At 41.2% G+C, this 22,107-nt stretch overlaps 1 protein-coding gene across 1 annotated transcript in view; it reads left to right on the top strand.

Annotated features, from left to right (window-relative positions):
• The window catches only part of LOC115544341 (leucine-rich repeat and fibronectin type-III domain-containing protein 2), a 74,770-nt gene that overhangs the window by 4,718 nt on the left and 47,945 nt on the right, over positions 1 to 22,107 (top strand). The window contains exon 2 of the mRNA XM_030357239.1: positions 20,920 to 21,282. The gene's annotated coding sequence lies outside the window, so the exon portion shown is untranslated. The remainder of the gene's footprint in view (positions 1 to 20,919; positions 21,283 to 22,107) is intronic.

Genomic DNA, 22,107 nt, shown 5'->3' with positions numbered 1-22,107 from the left:
ATTGTGCTAGCACCTGCTGCTAACACTGGCAGTGCTACGCTAATGCAGCACACGTTTCATTTATTTAGCTGGTTAGGTGTAGCTTGCGGATGTTATTCTCCAGAGATGAAAAAAAACAACAAGACAAGCTCCTCTCTGATTGTTGTTTACTGGTGTGATGACAGAGACGCAGCTTACTGGTTATTTTGGTCGATATTTCTGTTAACATTTGAAGTGTGGTGTAGCCCCTGATGCGGCTGTGTGCTCACTCATTGGTGACACATGCATGCTTACCACAGTGAGGGGAGGGCTGCTTCATCTGGGGGCTCCCGTGTGTTCTATTGGATTGCAAAGGGGGGGCTGGTTGGTCTGAGCCGATAATAGTTATAATGGGTCTGGAGAATGTCTTTCTCAAGCAATTCTACCGCCACAGCCTTCTCTAGGAGGGGGTCCTATACATAATAGCAAACATGTACAGGAAACAGTGTAATAATTCTAGATTGGCTTCTAGTTAACAAGAGTTGACATTGTTTCAAAGACGATGTCTTTGAAGTGACCTTCAATATTGTTTTTATCTGTTTATAGAGAGGAGTTGGGCTTCCAAGTACTACCCTAGGGATGCAGGCATGCATCTTACATTTACAATGGATGTAGATATACTTTTACAATGGATGTACACTTAAATATGGGAGGCAGAGAAGCATAATTGCATTGGTAATTGTGACGTAACCATTCGTTGGAAGTATTTATGCAAAATGTATGAAAAAGCTATGCATACTTCAAATTGGCCCTCATGCTGTGTTGACTCCCATAGGTTATGGAACACTGTGATCATTTCATAACATAAGACAACCTTGAATAATGTACCCTTTTCTCTACCTCCTCGTCTCCTGTTTTCTAATTAATTCATAATGAATCCTTAATGGGTCTGTAAGAAGACAGGCTTGAGAGTTGTTGGTTTTTCTCTATTTGGTCTAACTGAAAGCAAACATTCAAATGTGTCCTCGGCTGCGCCTCTTTTCCGACTCTCCCAGGTGAGTGCTGCATCGTCTGGGGTATGTGTGATGTGCTGTTGCTTCAGTTTCCCGGAGTAGGGCCATTCATGGCCATCCACAGCAGCCCCATTGCTTACCATGGTGATCCAGCAAACTTTAACATTTTTAAAGAGCCTCGGAGCCTCGTTCCTGGGAGTTTAGCGGAGACTTGAGCGGATTAGCTGCTGCTGTTTGTTATTTGGTCACACCATTCACTCTGTGTTGCCATAGGGACACAGAGGAACCCTCAGATACATAATCCAAACACGCGGCTATGCGCATGTAGACATGCTCATTTATGCATGCACACGTGCTCATTTATGCATGCACACACGTACACATGCACGGACACACCATACACATAGACGGACACACACACACACACACACACACACACACACACACACACACACACACACACACACACACACACACACACACACACACAACACACCCACATACAACCATATAAACACACACACACACACACACACACACACACACACACACACACACACACACACACACACACACACACACACACACACACACACACACACAGACACACACATACATACAACCACACACCACACACACACACACACACATACAACCACACACACACACACACACACACTCACACACAAACACACACATAGACACACACACACACACAAACATCCAACCCCCCCCCCCACACACACACACAAACATACACACATACAACCAAAAAAACACACACACACACACACACACACACATACATACAACCATACAACCACACACACACACACACACACACACACACACACACACACACACACACACACACACACACACACACACACACACACCACACACACACACACACACACACACAAACACACACACGCACACACAATGCACAGGCATCTACACATATAAAGACCCTAATTTAGGCTAGACAGAAGCATACATCAAAAGATACTCTAATAATGAATATTGTGTCACTTCACTTCAATGTAAAGCGTCATTCAGTTAGGATGGTAGTAGAACATAAGGTGTGTGAGACTTTTTGAATGGAGAGTCTCTTCATGCCATGATATCACTATGAAAGGGCTGTGATTTAGAAAGGGGGAAAGAAAGACTTCATCAGCAGAAAGAATAAAAAATCTAAGAAAAAGAGAGTAAAAAAAGGGAGTAAGTCAGTGCAGGACAACAGCGGATGATAGGGGGTTCTGCTGTCAGTAAAGTGAGAAGTCGCATTTATAATTCATGCTTATTTTTTCATGTCAAGACTGCAAGAGTCACCCAAACTGTGACTGAGGGGTCAATTGGCACTGCAAACCAATGGCAGCATTTATTTTTCGGCCAATTTGAGGACTGCCGGAGGGTTCTCACAATGGGAATTGAGAAAAGGTAGGCAAGAAATTAGATATTTTTTGCTTCTCTGGCCCTGTCAAAGCTGTTGTTTGATTTCACATGCTCTATGTTTAACTGTGTTTTCCTTTGTTTGAAGGGAAAAAGTATCAAAGTTAAAAGCCTAGGTCCTCACAGGTTTATTCACATTTCCACCGTTTTTACAGCTCAAACCATGTTATAGTTATAGCAAGAATGAAGTTGTCAATCTTGCTATAATAAGGAAGGTTATACATTTTTTCTTCATTAAATCTGTTTTGAGACACAGACAAAATGTGTTAGATGTGAGAATATATTTGCAGCATTGCAGCAACCACACATAATCAGTTTACTTTCTGATTGGATTATGAATATCAATCCGAAAGCATGTTCTACTATTGATACATTTCTATTATTGTATTAAATTAAGAGTGAATACACACCTATAAAAGGTGTGTAAGCATTTTTTAATTCTTCACGTAAGAGAATAAAAAATAATCGGAAAACCTAATATGTATATTAAGTAATTGTATGGATTTTATTTGAAACAATTTATTTTAGGATTTCCGAAATGCTAAAAAGCTCATTTGAGTCATGTCTGATTATTTGCTTCATACTTCTGAACCAACGTTATCCAGATATAATTATACACAATTCATAATTATATCTGGATAACAACAAACAATTCATCTGTAAGCAACAAGACTCAATAACCCCACATTCATTGTCAGCCGAGAGGCTACAGGTGATATCGTAGATTGAGTGAGCATTAATTAACTCATTTTGAAGAAATTAGCTTTGGGAGAGCATTGTTCATTTTAAATTAAAATTCATTAGCTAGACCATACACAATATCAGTGTGAAGGTTTTGAAGGCAGACATTTTAATTTGCCTGTGCTGCTCACCATTTCCCCAGACAATCCCACTCCATTGCTTTCTATTCTCCATGAATTAGCTTCTCTACCCTTTCTACCTTCTACTACTTACTATCATGAATATTAATTAAGTTTCTCATGAAAATCCTCCACAATCTGTAAATGAATCGATACATAACCACTCTGAAAGCCTTACTTGTGCTCTGCTGGTAAAACCTTTGCTCCTTAAATGCTTACCAGTGCTTTTATAGTTTATCCAACCACTAAATCTTCATTGGCTCTGTTCAAGAGGACCTTTCCAATGTCAACAAGCTAATGCAAACATTTGCTTTCCCTGAATCCAAATTATTTTGTTTTGGGGTTCGAACGAACATGGCTCTAAAAAGGAATAAACTGTATTTCTGGCAGCTAAGCAGTTTGTGATCCTGAGATCTCAGTTAACGGCAGTTTAATTTTTGAAAAGCGGTTTATTCAATGTGACTGCTGCAGAGGCACAAACTTGAAAGAGTGGGTTAGGCTAAACCCCTTAAGTAAATGTTTGTAAAGGTTCAATCTGTCATTCGAAAAGAAATGTCAGGTTTACAGTAAATATTTAGAAGGAAAGCAAAGTGTGCATGCAAGTGGATGGCTCTGCTTATTTTAGTGTGTCTGGGGTTCCTTTAGGAATTTAATAATACTTTTAATAAATACAAAATACTTAAGAAAAAGTGCAATCATGGAATGTAAAATAAACATGAAGTGGAATGGAGTACAAAAATACACAATGTATGTCCTCCAGAAAGACTCGCCTGCTTACCGTACTGAACATTGCCTGACCAGCATTCAGCTATAATCTCTCCCCACTACATGTTTCAGACACTGATCAGGTGATCACCATCTCCATAGAAAAGATTGGACCATTATCTTCAAACATCCGTTTTACCTTTTGCTCTTAACCGTAGTCATCCTGTACCCAGACCTTGCTGCTCGAACGAAACACATTTCAAATATGTTTAAAATAGGCCAATACGCCATCTTAAACGCAGCTCATTCCTTCGTGGGCCCCGACCCAACCAACCCAGCACCCTGTGGCCAAAGCACTGCATGCGTCAGGGCCCCCGCAGAGTCAAATTGTATCTGCAAACAAGGCCCCCCGTTGGTCCGACTGGCCTGCCAAGGCCTGGGCTCGTCTATGGCCCCTCTATTGGTGCTTTGCGTTCTCATATGCAAAGTTGTTTCACCGCAGGCTCACCACTCTGTGGGTAAAAACAACACAAGAACAAAAACAAGAACGGAATCCATTTGGAGCCCGATTTTAGATGATTCAATAATTGTAGCTTTTCTTTCTCTATTCTTCTCTCCGTCTCTGTCTCTGTCTCTGTCTATGTCTCTGTCTCTCTCCCTGTCTCTCTCTCTCCCTCTCTCTCTCTCTCTCTCTCTCTCTCTCTCTCTCTCTCTCTCTCTCTTTCTCTCTCTACCTCTCTCTCTCTCTCCTCTCTCTCCTCTCTCTCTCCTCTCTCTCTCTCTCTCTCTCTCTCTCTCTCTCTCTCTCTCTCTCTCTCTCTCTCTCTCTCTCTGTCTCTCTCTGTCTCTCTCTCTCTCTCTCTCTCTCTCTCTCTCTCTCTCTCTCTCTCTCTCTCTCTCTCTCTCTCTCTCTCTCTCATGAAACTGCCTTTTCGAGCATGTAAAGAGACCTACTGAAGCAACGTGGGTTTAAAAATGGCTTCCCTGCCAACCGAAATTGGCACAGGTGTGACTTCAGTTCCCTTCCCCCCCCCCCCCCCCCCACACACACAGACACCTAAAGTATTGGCATAGTTACAGGCGCATATTGTGAAACTAAACAGGGACCCTCCACTTATTACCAGGATAAGTTTGCATAGAGAGAGCCTTTCAATCATTTAAATCAATGTCGGACCTAACAAGATTACAACAAGATCTGTTAACATGCCTTGGTGAGCCAGCTATAACATAGTGCATAGGGTTGGGACCTGCATTGGTTATTGTTGTACTTTGTGGACACCAACCACCCCACAAAGTATTTTGATTTCGAAAACCTGATGTTCAGCTCTCTTAGCATCTTCTTTGAAGCACAATCCCTTCCTCAACGTCTTTTACACTGCAGTGCTATGGGTTCCCCAATTGCAGTCTCAGAAACTCTTTGTGGAGATAAAGAAACAGAAAGTCACGATAAAGGTTAAAGCTATCTTCAGAAGGGCCACGAGTCACAGCCTACCGCAAGCAGCCCAGTGTATGTTTTCTCTTTCGTCTTTCCAGCCTAAAACGCTGCTATTTTTTAGTATGTTCATGACTGTCGATGGGAATTCATGAAATTGCAAACAGGGACGGAAATTATCAAATATTACTTGGACAGCAGGCACCAGCCAAATTTGGAGAAATTGGCATCCTTGGCAGGTAGAAAAAACTTTATGTTGCCAGCCCCAGTGGCAGAAATATTGGTAAGGTTATTAAATAATATGTTTCCTACATGTTAACTGAGCTGGCAGCTAGTCATTATCATCTGCCAACCATGGCGGTTGCATTTTGGGTGCAAAAACAAGTTCATTTCATGCAATCATAATGAACTGTGGATCTGATGGATATCCTTTATGTATGCCATAAACAATCATCAACAATCCAACCTTCATCATCACAAAAGCATTTGAGGCCTATTTATGAGGGATGGGTCTTGTGTCCCAGCTCTTGTTTGTCTTTCATTTCTGATAGAGCTGTAGCAGTAATAGCAGTATATAAGTGAATTAATCTCCTTCGATGTCAGATGAGAAGTCTTTTATTCTTGAAATAACATGCATTAGTGGCTGTTGGTGAGGACGTTTACTTTGATAAAACTTTCAAGCACAATATGAATAATAGATATAATTATAGATAAAAGATCATTTATTTGTTTTCCTATGTATATGTGTGTGTGTGGCGGGGGGGGGGGGGGGGCTGGGGAATGCATGCATTTGGGTATGTACTGTTTTTGAGTTAAACGGAAGCCTCGAAAAGTGCTAGCTTAAAAGAAAAAGTGCACTAGTGTACTTTACTGTTTGAGGGTTGATTTCATAAATGTTCTCCAGTGTTGCATTTCACAAATTTTGTCAAGTGACGGCGTTCACTGAATGATGAGGAAAGGTTATACTCACAATAGTCACTTACAACTGGACGGCAAAAGAGAGATTGAATTGACCTGCTTGTCCCTGATAGGGAGTCTAAATGGGATGTCAGAGTTTAGGTTAAGGTACGCCTGCAAAGGATTAAGTGCTACTCTTGAGTGAAGCCTCAACAGACAAACAGAACTTGGTTTCATGTGCTTCCTTCAGGAGCCGCTACTTTCGCCACTCTAATGTGCGCTTCAATGTTTAGGCATATTCACAAACAATTACAATACTACAATTTCTATTGACATTTGTGTTTTACTGCTTTCCTTTTGGCATTGCTTATTGTTCCACAATCCAATGAAGCACTCAAAACTATTCAAATAAATACAATTTAAGGAAGAGAAGGTGCAGTGACTCAGGTGCCTCTGTGTTGCCTCAGTGGGAGACAATCCACCAGATGATTGCACACTTTTCTGCCATAATGTTATTATTGTCTTAGCTTAATTGATATTGCAACTGGATTTTGATGATGCATCTGAAACACCATAACAATCTGAAGCTCTTTGCTTTTTCTAATGTTTTCATTTCAAATTAGCTACTTATGGTGCAGGGAAATGACTACACTTAATAATCAGGGGAAATGTCTCACATACTGTGTATGATGGTGGTGTAATTATTTATAGTATATGTGCACATTTGCCTGTTTATAAAGCCGTGATGAATGTGGGATAAGGAGTATCCAAGAGGAAGCAACCTCAAGGTCACTGTTTTATACTATTTTGCCGAAGGTAATGAATATGCTGATGTTTAGCTCCAGAAGATGCAAGCTATTTATAAATTAGCTGGAGTAAGTTCCACTCAAAGCTCTGTTCATTCCCCTTTTGATGGACTCCTCGAGTGCTAGGGCCATGTCCATCCTATTGGTGATGTTCTGACTTTGATTCATTGGCTCATGAGACATGGGTAATCATTTAAATGGTAAAAATGTCAACTGCAGGTTAGGGACTGTCCTTTGGTAGCTCAGTTTCTAAAATTTAAATTGTGACATGAATGCCCCCTAACTGAGTCCCTCTAGGAAGATAAAGATAACTTTACCTCGACAGGCTAGGCACTGTTGCTTGACAAACATCAGCAGTAACCCCTTGGTATTACTTCTCCTGATCAAATTGTCGTGTTTGTGCAGGCTTTTAATCAGCACCGCTGAATAATAATAATAACGCCTACTTGAATGAGAATACAGTACATAAACGAATATGTCCTGTAAACAATGGCAGAGCTGTTCTGTGGTATAGCAGAGCTATATTCGGGTGGTTGATTGATAATGAGGTCCAAGACTATTGTTATCTTTTATATTAATGTGCAGAGATTTATAAAAATGGTTTGTACTTGAATTAAATACAAAGAAGCGATAATTGTTAACTAGAAGGTGAAGGGCAATATTTTGTAACTCAACATGACATTTAAGAACTGTTCAATTAACTGGAAGGTTAATTTAATCTGATGAGAGTCGATAGGAACAAGAGAGTGATTAAAGAACACATCCATCATGATATTCAGATACCGTTGAATTCTATCTTTTCAACCAACGAATTGATTGGTAAATCATTCTTAAACAATGTCTGTATTATTTAGAACCAAACCCTCAATGTTTATGTTTTTATTGGTAACATATTTGATCAATGAAATTTGTAACATTTCAATAAATATAAGTTCTGTACGCATTGAAGAACTTTTATTGTAGCATTGGTACAACTTCCATTCTATTCACACATTCTATATGCGATGATATTAATTAATGGTTTCACCACACTCAATCATTCAGGTGAACATATATATTGCTATTCAGCAGCATCTGCCTAAATCTGGAAACACAGTATATTTTCTCTAAACTCAACATTTTAAACATGATTCACCCTGGGCAAATCCATCATGGTGTCATAATGTGGGCAAGTGTCACACTGCGTTTGGTAACTGCAGTGTTAGCAGGTTTCTAAACAGAAACCTGTCAAACTTTTTACACAACTTCAGTACTTATTCTCCGGAATGGGTTGTCACCTGTGAATGGTCATCAACCCTAGGTAAAAGGCATTGGAACATATACCATCCAAAAATAACAGGTACACAGGAAAAGGGTTCCAATATAAATGCATCATAAGCACCCTCACCTGCAGGGAATGTCACTAAAAAACCAGACGTTAAAGAGCTTAGTGTATACTTTCGAATTACCAGGAGGACCGAAACCAGCAGAACAATTATCTTTCATTTTTGTGCTTTTATGTCGGTTTTGGTTTAGCTTAACTGTACTGGAGCCTTATCCCCTCTATTAGACACTTAAGGGCCTGAGTTTTAACGTTTCGATTATGCTGCCCCAGCATTGACAACAATGAGCAGTTGGGACTGGACCCAGAGCCCCTGACAGAGATTTGGCTGTAAAGCCAGCCCTGCATTTTGCTTTTGGGCATATACTATATTTAATTTGAGGCAAACCATTTCAAAAGTACACAACAAATTCACAGCATCATTCAGATGAAAATATATGCGTATAGTTGTACACATACATTGTGTTTGAGTTTGTTTTAGTTTTAGTTTGATACTATTTTAGCATATTTTTGCTTTGTCTTATTGACTTTCATTGAGCCAAGAGATCATCGAGAGTTGCGCTATTCAACCTAGCTCTTAAACTAGGTACATTCATACAAATATGTTACTTATGTGTTACTAAAGTGTACTTTCCAGTTGAAGTCCTTTTTATTTTGCTACAATAAGGGCACAACTAGATTAAATATTCCCAAAAACTGAAATGGAAAGCAAGAAAGCAACTTACAACAACAACACAGGAAGTGAGGAAATGGCTATTACAGGTTGTCCTTCTATTTAACAATATCTTAGTACACTTAGAGACGGACACATTGCCTTCACTATCTTCGATGAACAACCTTGTTGACAGTAATGTGCTTCTATATCCTCGGCCCATAAAACAGTGTGGTCTCCCTTATAACCTTAATGGAAGAAACAATGCATGAATCGAGAAACCCTTGAGAATCGAACCGAAAACTGAGATGGAGAGTGTGTGTGAGTGTATGTGTGTGTGTGTGTGTGCTTGTGCGTGTGTGTGCTTGTGCGTATGTGTACACTGTGTACACTACTTGTGCGATGGAGCCCTCCCTGGGATCTGGCTGGGATCTTAGTGATGATGTGTATGTAATATAAGAGAGTTTGAATATCCTTTGTTTTGCGTCCACGGTGAAGGTCAAGTTTGAAGTCTCACAGTCTCATACATATTTCCTGGGTTTTAATTATATTTTTTAAATCATGGGCAGTGTATTTTAATCATTCTGAACAATCAGAAGGGTTTCTCTTACATGAGTATAGAGTCAATTTCTGTCTGTCAATACAGACTATTGAAAGAGATGGCTGTACTTGTGTGTCGGTAAACAGGAGATCTGATGAGATTGATCCTTGAAGATTACTGGGTGCAATCAAAGTGTCAAACAAACACAAGGTGGTAGGAGAATAAGCCAACATCTCCATCACTAGTGCTGTATTTACCCATTCCTGACTACTTTTTAATGCGTGCCAAGAGCAATAAACCATGTGCCATGTGGTGCTGGGTTGCGAAAATAGACAGAGCTACGAGGAACCCAGAGTACAACAGAAACCGCCCAGTTGCTAGTGGCTCGGTTGTGGAATTTTCATTGCACAACCTTTTTGAAAGTGATGACTCACTTGCAAAGATTTGTTAAATGGAAAAACTTTGATTAATCGTGGACTTGTTGACTTGTTGAAGGCTTGATAATTAAAAAATGATCAACACTTCAGCCAGATAAGTAAAGACCCAGTTTGAGAAACATTACACTATAAGTTACATTAGTCTCTCAAAATGCTGGAAACACAGCATTGTCACTCTAACAGCTTGTATTGCATCTGAAGAAGACTAACCAGCTGTCTTGTGGTCTCTGCTAATCTTATGTGGTTAAAACCTAAGAAGGAGGCAGTGGTCTATTGTCTGTGTCAAAATCGGACAAAATTCAAGGCTGCTAGTCAATGTCGGTACTAATTCAGTGACTCCTTTGTTGAGCTATTGTCGCTGTCCAAGGTGCTGAATAGTGAGGTAGCGTATAGATACACATTCAATACATTATGTGCATATGGTATGGTTTCCTGTCCCCCTGCATATGTACAAATATTTGCATAGCACTCTCCCAGGTGTTCTTGAGGGAATTGTTTCAGTCAAAACTCCATTAAAATGGTGCACCTGGCCGATATACATTAATCTGCAAGTGCAAAAGATAGTTCCAGATGTTTTCAACAGGTTCATGAATTGCCATAAATTAAGAGGCCTCAGGAATCGTAACAATATTTCAGTATGGATCTGTCAAGGTTATTTATTTGATCTATCTATCCATCTTTCCGTCTGTCTCTCTGTCTGTCTCTATTCACAGCAGCACAGTTATCCTTTTATGCGTTTCTTTAAACCATAGACAACTAGTAAGTTCCTTTAAATATGATGCAAAATGCAGTAGGCAGCGTGGCAGATGTGGGTCATTTTCCGAGGCTACAAAAGGCTCCACATTGTCCCTCATGCTTCATAGTGGAACGACTGTTGCAGTGCTGAAGCATGAATAAGCAACCCCCTCTTCCCTCAGAAAAGGTCAGATACTAAAAACCCAACAGTCCGCTGTTTGGTTGATGGAGTGTACATATTGCAACCAGTCAAAGATGATGTGGTGACTGCTAGGCCTATATTTATGTCCTAACAGACCAACAAGTCTATGAAGAGGTCAAAACATAGTTTTGTTTCTCAGTACTTTACACTAACATTCCTCTTGTATCGTATTGCATCTATAGTGTACATTTAAAAGACAGGATATGTCTAGTTTAACTGTCCATCAGCACCATCTGTCAATACATATCATCTATTTATAGGCCATGTATTAATAGGCCATTGATCTAGATGTCCTTCCATTCAAATGATCTAGACCCCCCCCACCCCCACCCGCACAGAACGATCAACACATATACATGACATAAACACAATATGTGTGTGCCATGTATATGTGTTGTTCGCAGTCTTGCTTTTGTCTCCGTCATGCATCCAAGTGAGACACAAAGTGTGTCATCTGCCACCTTTCATGTAATGAGTCAGAGAATCTTTTTAGGGGAACTGAAGTCGTTTGAATGTTAATTCCAATAACGCACTGAGGCAGTGATGGTGAATATATGAAGCTTTGTTTCAAAGCACTGGGCCTTAGAAAGTGCCAGTATATGTTCTGTGTGTGCTTCTCCTGTGTGCCAAGCTGCAGCTCTCAAATCTGAACTAATGCTTTTGATGCTCAACTCTTGTCCTCGCTCATGCTGTGTGCATGTGTGTGTGTGTGTTTGTTTATGTGTGTAGCTGTGTTTTTATTTGTGCATGGGTTTGAATGCATGTGTTTTCGTGTGTGTGTGTGTGTGTGTGTGTGTGTGTGTGTGTGTGTGTGTGCGTGTGTGTGTGTGTGTGTGTGTGTGTGTGTGTGTGTGTGTGTGTGTGAGTGTGTGTGTGTGTGTGTGTGTGATCATCTCTGTGTGCACGTTTGTGTGTGGCATTCTGTGTGTGTGTGTGTGTGTGTGTGTGTGTGTGTGTGTGTGTGTGTGTGTGTATGTGTGGGCACGAATGCACGTGTGTATATGTAAAACAAGTGTGTGTTGTTGAATTTGTTAATTGGTTGTGTGCAAGTCGTTTCATCATTATTGCCCTATTTACATGGTTTATTATTGAAATACTGGCAGCAACATTCTGAAAATACACCCAAGGTCACACTCCCTCTTCATCTTTATTTGTTATGTGGGTCAGGGTATAATTTAGATTTATCACTATTTTCTCCCCTCTCTCAAAATGAGTGGAAAAGAAAAGTAGAGATAAATCTGACCTAAACTCTCAAATAGAGTGACCCCTCCCCTCCCCCCCACCCCTCCTCTCTCTCTGCATGAGGAAACAGACGTCTCATGTCGAGGGCCGTGCTGAGTAATAGCACAGGAGGTGATGCAATGGTAGCCTGCTGCTAATGGTATTGCGTTGGGTGTACACATGTTACCCCTGCATGATTTCTCTTTTAGGAGGTGAAATGCAAACAGCCGCACACCTGTACGAAGTGTGTATGGTAATGGTATCTTACGTCATGCTGGAGGGCCTGAGGAGGTTTTGTGGGGAGGACAACAGGCCACACTCGTAAAAAAGCCGCACCCACTCGCCCTACTTGCTCTAAACCGTTTAAAGCGGTAGTGAAAGCTACCTGAGGTGCTTAGCTAGATACCTTGTGTGAGAGAGAGAGAGAGGGAGAGAGGGAGAGGGTGGAGGAGGAGCGGGGGTAATACTTTGGCTGATTACCAAGGTATTCCTAGAGGATGGCTACCAGCTCTTCTCCTTGGTTGTATGACCCACCTGTTTATGCTTTGTTTGCTGCATAGCATGCGAACCGAAGGCCAGCCACCGTGCTCCCTTGTTGTTTTCACAGGGAGAATTGGGCTCTGATCCACTTAATGTCAAAATAAAGGATTTCTTGGTCTGTGTGGGGCATTAAAGCAGCACGGGTCAAACAGACGAATTAACCACAATCGTCTGTTTATGTGCAGGGAAATGTCCTAGGGTTAACTTAAGTCCCTCAAGGATCCCCGATTTTTTTCTTTATGATAAACAAACTTTTGTAAATACCAGTATTTGCCTAGGGAAAGCGCTGGGGTTTAATGGCTGCCCTGTGAAGCCCTTCAAAGAAACACACAGCTCTGCCTTAGGGAAACGGACAAGCAGCAGGCATAACAATGCAGCAGGCTTTTCATTATCGTTAGTCCCCACACAATTTTGTTGCCATCTTGCCTTTTCAAAGAGTCGCCTGGGTGAAAAAGGTTTGCGTACAGTTGGAAGGATAAGCGTTCTACCAGAGTGCGACTAAAACAGCTCAAAGCAAATGTAACGTGAATATGTCATGGCTACCATGACAGTCCAGGGGCCACTTGTGAAGATTGGTGTTAGAAGAAAACGTTAGCCTTAATAACATTTTTTGAATGTGAGGCAGAAGCACTTTCTGCAAACTGTCACTGTGAGAGCGTACTTGGCCTCAGTGATTTAAAGGGGACACATGTAGCAATACAGGCTTCAGGGATAAGTTAGATAGATCTAAACACTGAGTGTAGACTAGATAAATACACTGAAATCCAGGGTTATTAGATCAAATATTAAAATATTGCATTACATATGCATTGTATAGAAATATTGTCTTGTATGTAAATTCATAAAACAGCATTATTCATGTATTCAGCACTCGTCAGCTGTTTCGTTAAACCAGATTCTAATTTGACTACGGTGGAGGAATCCAGACCGTTGCCTTTCAATCGGTCCCATACAGACACACAATTTGTTTGCCGATTGGTTGAGGCAGGTATTGTATCAAATTAAAAAGGGCAGTACACCAGTCTGGTTTCATGTACATGGAGACATCATTAACAAGTCAAAAGAAATGTCTGATGTTAGCTAATGTGTCAAATAACATTTAAGGCCACAACAGCTCAAAAAATGGACAACACTTGTGTTTCTAATGCCAGTAAATATAGCCTAGTTTGGCTTTTGCTTCTAATCATAAGCACCTTTGATGTAACACTTATCATCCACTTGGTGCGAAAACAGGAAATGATGTTTGCTACTGTACACTAACTGCAACAAGAAATGCTTTACGCCAAATTTCCGATCATAGTAGGAGTGGCTGTGATTTGATCACAGCCCTCCCCCCGAACCCAACCCAACCCCCACTTTTGCAAACAATATCAGGTTGCCATTGACCACTACCAGGCTGCTGAAATGCCCCCCCCCCCCCCCTCCACAGTACTGCAGTAAGAGGCTTTCGGGGCCAGACTAGCGGTGGCTTGGATGAGGATAATTCAATGAAGCATTAGTCGAGAAACTCCATCGTCCGTTAACAAATTGCTCCCATGGCTCCCGGCTCTCCGGCAAAATTCAGGGTTGCGGGAAAGCGAAGTTGAGCAACACCATTGGAGGGGAGAGAAGGAAGAAAACAACAAAGATAAATAAGAATAAATAAAGAGGGAAAGGAGCTGTCAGTCACTTAGGGGCTTCGGCAGAAGTCGAGACGTCCCGGGAATTACACATTATTATGAACTTTCCTCTAGGCATGGCCCACGGTAGACAGTGACCTACAACCTACGACCAAGACCCCTGCTCCCACCAAATGGATTAAAAGAGGGGCAAACTGATTGAAGTCTTCTGAAAGAATCACCCAAACCCTATATATGCAGGTGGCAGAGCCTGATGGGTCGGTACATTGTGACTTCTTTGGGATCTTGGCAGGTTCCAGGAAGACATTTTTGATCCATCATAAAGTAGATTCACCTCTAATCACCTCTCTGAACTGTATGCCTGAGACGGGGATTTAAAGGCAGCCGCCGAGTAAAGCTTTGAATTAGCTTAATGAGTGAGGTCTGTCACATGACTTAAGCCTTACGTGGAGAAAAGGGCTGCTGACTGCTGGACACTTGCGTGTGTGTGTGTGTGTGTGTGTGTGTGTGTGTGTGTGTGTGTGTGTGTGTGTGTGTGTGTGTGTGTGTGTGTGTGTGTGTGTGTGTGTTTGTTGATGGTTGCTTTTGTGTGTGCTTGTGTTTTTGTGTATTGAGAATGGTATTAAATCGGATATAGCACTAAGATGCATATGTATGCATATTTTAACATTTCAGTTTACCCATTTGCATTTTCTGCAGGGAAAACTTCTTTGTATGCAAATGCTTGTATGTATTTAGAGGGTCGAGTTTAGTTAAATTAGATCTAATTGGATACTTAGAGCCGGAATGGGTTATGGCAATGGGGATTGAAATTACCCATAGAATAAATATATCCGGTCACACTGTAGAGACCAGTAAGGTTGATACTTAGATACATTGCATACATTATATAGATAGGAGAAGATGGATTAACATGCTATTAAAACTTCCAATGTAATAAAGGAACCTCGACACACCCACGTATGACAGACGACAATCATCGTCTTTAAGTTCTTTGAATATATTTACAATGACAATAATACAATGCTATTTACATAAATATATTTACAATGACAATGATACAATACTATTTACATAAATACATTACACATTTTATATTGACAATTTCCACTGACTAAAGCCAGCAATGCATTGTGGTTATATCTCATTTTAATTGTAAAAAGTTTCCAAAGACACTTTTACACTGAAGCTGTGTGCGAGTACATCAAATAATCAAACAATCTTAACAGTTGGTTCATCGTTTGTTTTGTAATGAAATTGCACGGCAGGACTACAGCTTAGCATAAGAACAAAATAGTAACAAAAATGTTCCAGACAGATGTACTTTAGAATTATTTTTTTTATGTCCACGCATATTTTAATTAGTTGTATCGTACTTTCAATAATCCATTGTTTTATACATTGTAATTAAAACAATATAAATATGCACTATTTCGAGGAAAAACCACACAAAATAATTAGGTTCTTGCTGTAACGCGATTTGGGGCATAACAGAGTCAGTCATTTAGGGTTCCCAAGGGCCGTGTTATAGTGAAGGTTAGGTGTAGTTTGCCCTTGTGTAAACTTTGAGATATTGAAATAGCTGCTCAATACTTTTTCTTTATTAAAACCACGATGGCTGGTCTTCCTGTTACCCTAACTCATAAATTGGGGGGTGGGGGGGGGGGGGTTGTTATTCTACATTACAAACTTTGACGTGGAATTAGATTTAGTCGAAGAAAATTACCAAAATAAAACTGAATTGTTGATCTTATTTTTGAGGTCATGGATGTATGTATTTTGTCGTCCCCTGCGTTGGCCTTAGTTAAACAGCAGTTTTGCGATATTGCGGTTATGGGGACAGACCATCTAGAAAAAGATAAATGTTGATGTGATTTTACATTGCAGTATTGATTGGCATGTGGATTTGAAGGATCCTTAACTGATAAAAAAATACGTTCTCCTTCAATGGTTTAATTGATCACATCCATTAAGTAGGGCACTGTGTGTTTGCATGGAAGTTGATGGATCTGCCTCTTAATGTGAATGTGAAAACAAATGGCTCATTGTGGAATGTATTACCAGGATCAAATTTTGTGTGTGACACTAAGGGATGTTGAAGTTGCGGGTGTGTGTTTATGTACATGCACACATGCACATCAATATCTCCAGTATTTCTCAAGGACATGCTTTTTAACAATCTGTCATTCATTTAAATATATTCTTCCTCCTCTCACCACTTGTTATTTAGGCTAGTCCTCCATGTTTACTAATCAATATTCATGAGATGCTTGCATGCCAAGAGACTGTGTGTGAGTGAATACAGCTATAGGTCATTAAGGAGCGGACCTACCATGCTCATTAAAGCCACCAGGTAGCCCAGACAAAGGGGGCCTTCTGGCTTAAGGGGATGAATAATTCCGTGCCTCATCCTCCCTGTGGTTGCTTCTTAATGGTCATTATACCTGCTCCACTGATCACGGCGGGGAAACGGCCTCTAACCAACCAGCTAATGGTGGCCACCCTGGGCGGGGCGGTCGGGCCTGGCGCCGGTGTCTGTGCCGGTCGAGAGCCGCATGCGGTGGCCATCGTGCGTCAGCCTTCACCTCATTGGCACCGCCAATAGACACAGGTTGACCCGGAGTGCAAAAAACCCAATTGCATTTCGGAGGACTGCTTTGGATTGGAACTACAGAGAGGAGATATTAAATGGGGGTATGATTGTATTAGGACACGACGGACACACAAGGAGGAGAGGGAGATATCAGCATTAGAGAGGGATTTGTTAAGGGGCCCTGTCGCGCCAACATGCAGTTGGGAACAGAGGGGGTTTTGGGATCCAAACGATGCAGATGATTCATGCAGGAAATTTGGAATCTTTGAGAAAGTAAATTGGGCTCAAATGTATTGAAAGGCAGAAAAAAACGGGTTATCGGCCTACAATGGGCTGGTTGCCGTTCATTATACTGAACATTAAACGATCCATCTATCCATGTTTTTCTGAGCGTGTACTGAGTGAACTGTGGCAGAATGGTTGTGACGGGAGTCAATCTGTATCGTTAACCCGTCATACACACACATGCACGGCTTTGCACGCACACAAACATATTCACCAATCACATCTGAGAATCTATGAATCTATGTATGCTGTAGATTAGTAGAAGGAGGAAGATATTGGTTTGGGATTCCATGTTAACATGCATTCAATTTGCAAACTCCATTCAGTCAATAATAAACCAGTCCATTGCAATATACAAAAGTAAATGCAAGCAAATTTGATTTTATGGATTCCTTAAGGTGTTGCGTTGGAATGTGTGAAACTATTTATTTAATATTTCAATTTCATTTTTTTTTAATGGCCTTGAAATATAAGCCTCTACTGTAAATCCACAGTGATTGGTGCTCAGCGATAAACCCCTTCTGTGTGATGTGTCTTTAGCACCTTGGCCTTCTCCACACATGATCTGAATCATCCGTGTTCAGCTGACTGCAAGGCTGACAAGCAGAACATGGAAATCACATTAGCCTCTGCATGTGTCATCATCACTGTGTGTGTGTTTAGTGTGTGTGTGTGTGTGTGTGTGTGTGTGTGTGTGTGTGTGTGTGTGTGTGTGTGTGTGTGTGTGTGTGTGTGTGTGTGTGTGTGTGTGTGTGTGTGTGTGTGTGTGTGTGCGTCTGTCTGTGCGCGTGTGTTTGAACTTGAATCGTGAAAGTAATGCAGGGTAAGGCTGGATCTTTAGCACCTAATTGTGCTTCAGAAGAGGACCGGGCATATGGTATCATACATTTCACAAGCTGCTGCATAACATCCAATCATAAGCATCAAATTAAAACATGTAGTTGGATATGAGTTGGGTTGTAACAGTGATTATCTTTCACAACATTTTCTCTTTCTTGCTTTCTTTAGTTTTTTTCCTCACACAGATACAATGTGATGACGCTTAGCAACTTTAAATCTGAACTGCACTAGCAGGGAGGAAATGAAAAGGGAGGCGATTACAAGAGAGGCAAGGCGAGACGAGAAAGGGATAGGAGGGGAGAGAAGTGAGAAGAGCTGGGCCCAAAAACAATGAACAACAATGTCTTTATGGGCAGGGCAGCCAAGCAGAACCCTGAACCGTCTCATCTCAAAGGGAACTGCAGAATCCCTTCCCTAGAGAGATGGAACCGAAATGAGGTGGCCAACAACTCAAGCAATATCAGATAGAGGAGAGAGAAAGACATGTGATTATTTACTGCTTTACCCAATGAATACTAACTGGGTGAATGGATCTTTAAGTCTGCAGAACGTAATAAGGAACCAAAAACACAGGGCGCTAAAGACCAAAGAAAGCACTCAGATAGGAATGTGACTTCTTTGTTGGTGGAAAATTAACTTGGCTATCAAGCTACTTGTCTTTTATTATTACCAATGAATACCTTTGTTCTGAATTGACATTTTGCAGCAATTGGAATTACTTTACTTGTTGAAAGTGCAAGAAACATGATCGGATCTGCGTGAACATCCCAGTGATCACATGATATTAGATATTTAATGTGTTCTCAACATAGAAAACTTTGTTGAGAACTAAATATGCAAGTATGTGTTTATCTCTTTTAGATAAAAACGAGAAAAAAACCTTCCACATTACATCAGTAAATGTACGAATATATTGCGGATCTTGCAGTTCCTTCAAAGCTGATGTGAAAAGCCAACGCATAGCTATATGATATTCGTATTGTTCCCCATCCTCCAATTCCTAACCACTTGAATAATTATAATTGAGATAACTGATGAGTGGCATGCTTATCGTTTGCACTGAAATAGGCTTAACCTTCCTGGTCATAGTCTGCTAGCAAAAAACGATTTAACAACAAGCCTGAGGTCATCAATATAACAGATGGCAGGCATCCCGCAGATGTCAGATAATAAGGAAATCGGCGGAAAAATAATTTAAATCCAAGTCATATCGTCGTTCTTCTGTGTGCTCATAAAATGCCTTTTAAATCCCAGTAGATTTAGTTTGATACCTTTCCTGCTCGTCATCAGTAAAATAAAGTTTTGGCAATCCTTAATTTGAGATGCAGTCCCTCTTTGCCCCTTAGAGAAGTGGCATTGGATGCCTGAAACTCCGCTAGTAGCATGCTAATAATCCAAGAGTGCTAAACAGCGCAGACATTGGTCTACAACCTTGCATAAATTAAAGGATCGGTGGGACGTGCCAGTGGTATAAACAGCGGGCGGCTCCTTTACAAGGGATCTTTTGTGGAATGGAGGGGGCATGGTGGGGGTGGATGATGCAGACAGAGGAAGACAAACTCTATTTGTGCCAGCGGAGCACAGCACCATCCTTGCATTACAATTTGTTCCCCGATTCCAGGGGAAACAAAAAAAACACGACAGTGGTCCTTCCTATCAGATCTTCCCTTAGCGCCATAATGGAACTGGGGTCCCCGGGGGGGTGACCGGGCAGATATGTGTAATAAATTATAAATATCCACGAGAACAGCTATGGATGGTAGTGTCAGGCAATAATTGGTGCGGCACTTACCCTGTGAGTGAGGCTGACTAGCGTGATGTACGCCGCGGGCACCTGCCCTGATCTCGTGACGGGACGGTTTGCAATGTCAGCCTGACAAGGCTCTGGCCCCAATTACCATGTGGACCAAGAGGGTTTGGGATTCTGCAGCCCCCCTTCCCCCTTGCATGACCAACTGCTGGGTCATCCTGCGTTGACGGCTAGAAAAACACGGATTTCAGATGGTTGGGGGCAAGTTTGCAGACTGTGACCTTTTTTTCAACGCAATTTGATCGTTGTATATGCTTTCATTAGAAGCTGCTATGCTATGATTAGAATTTATTCGAATAGAATAGGATTTAATATAATATAATTCTCTTTATTGTCATTGTACATAGTACAGCGAAATGTAACTGTCATCCAGATGATGCAATTCAGAAAAAACACATTTTAAATATTATATAATAAAGGTAAAAAATATATAGTAAAGATAAAATATACAAATAACAAATATAAATGAAATATACTGATAAATAAATATATGAATATGAGAAATATGAGAAGGAGGATCCGCAAGTCTGTGGACAGGATAGTAGCTTGCCTCTCTGCCCTCCAGCTGTCTGAATCAATGAATGCTGCGTTACAGACTTCTATTTTTGTCCTACTTTTTGGGGAATGTTAATTGTTGTATTTTAAAGAGATGCCTTTCTGATTGGCGACATCTGAGGATTTTATAACACATTCGTAAGAGCGTGTGAGGATGATCTGACCCGATTCAGACTGATTGGACTCAGGGGCTGGGTGAGGCTGCACACCTGTTGCACATTGAGCAATCAGTGAGCACAGGTTAAACCAGCCTTTACCACTGACACTGGAGAGAGTTATCCTGCGTGGCAACATGGAGCACCAGGCCATGAATCTGCATACCTTTCAATTAACCAGCGTAGGAATGCGGCACGTAGGAAAGTGGCAGCCAACAAGGTGGCTTGTAGCATTGCTACAAAATTCCTATTGATATTTTTTAACTCTCTTCCCCTTCTCTCTCTTGCAGGTGAAGGAGAGAGCGAATGAGTTGGAGCACATCTTCGTCGATGCACATACAGAAGGCCCCTTGCAGTGCAGACTCGTGGGAGGAAAAATGTATTAGGATTACTGGTTGCCCGCAGGAAGAACACAAGGTCACCAATTGTGCACACGCAACAAGGGGTGTAAAATACTTGGAAGATTAGATTAGGGGGATATACTGACCAATGGATTTTAGATAGCATAGAGCAGCCATCTCATATAAAAAGACAATAAAAGAAGTACTTCCTGAAGTGAACTCTACGTGAACCTTGAATCGATTTACATACCCCATAACAAAGTATTAACAAGACACGAAAGACTCAAGAAATCATTGGGCAGACGTGATTGGGTAAGCTACCTTTAATCTCTTCCCTTTTCTGGTGGTCTCCTACTTTTCCCTCCCTCCGTTTGTCCGTCCGCTCATTTTAGGCTTCGTCATCAACACCGCGGCAATCCGGGCCCGTGTTTCCGTTAAATCCCCACACACTGGGGCTGTTGGGATTTTAATTGCTTCCCCATAGATTGCCAGACGACTGTGGAACTGGGTTAATTGCATACGTCAGAAAGCCACTTGTGACCTTCACTCAGTTCCGCCAATTACAGCTACTGCAACATGCATGCATGTGCTTGCAGGGCATTCTACCTCAACCCGAGCAGCCTACCTCAACCAGAGCATTGAACGGCAATGATATGTTCTTGGGTGAACATAATATAGGTCACAGGTACTGATTAAGCCTGAATGATGTTTTTTTTTTTTTTTTTCATGAATACGTTGAAATCCACTTACTGAGGGTTTCAAAATATTATCCCACTCTGCACAATTATGCATGGAGCACAACAAATGTCAGCATTTGCGAGTAAAAAGTCTGTTTCTAAATGATAAACATAGCGACATGTTCAGGGGCTAATGACTTCACTGGAAGTTGTGTGTGTGTGTGTGTGTGTGTGTGTGTGTGTGTGTGTGTGTGTGCGTGTGCGTGTGCGTGTGTGTGTGTGTGTTTGTGTGGGTGCATATGGGTGAATAGAATGCAAAAAAAAAAGGACGATGGAAAAGGTTATTTTCTTTCCTTGCTTTCCTCCCTCCATCCCTAATTTGCCCGTCCCGTCTCCTGCAGAGTGTGAGGGCCTGTTGGTTCCACCCAGAACCCATGATGATAGTTACAGATGAGGTCAC

Source organism: Gadus morhua, chromosome 5 (genome assembly GCF_902167405.1).
Source record: "Gadus morhua chromosome 5, gadMor3.0, whole genome shotgun sequence".
Lineage (NCBI taxonomy): Eukaryota > Metazoa > Chordata > Actinopteri > Gadiformes > Gadidae > Gadus > Gadus morhua.
The sequence above is the reverse complement of the archived record's forward strand: the minus strand, read 5'-3'. Positions and strand labels throughout refer to the sequence as shown.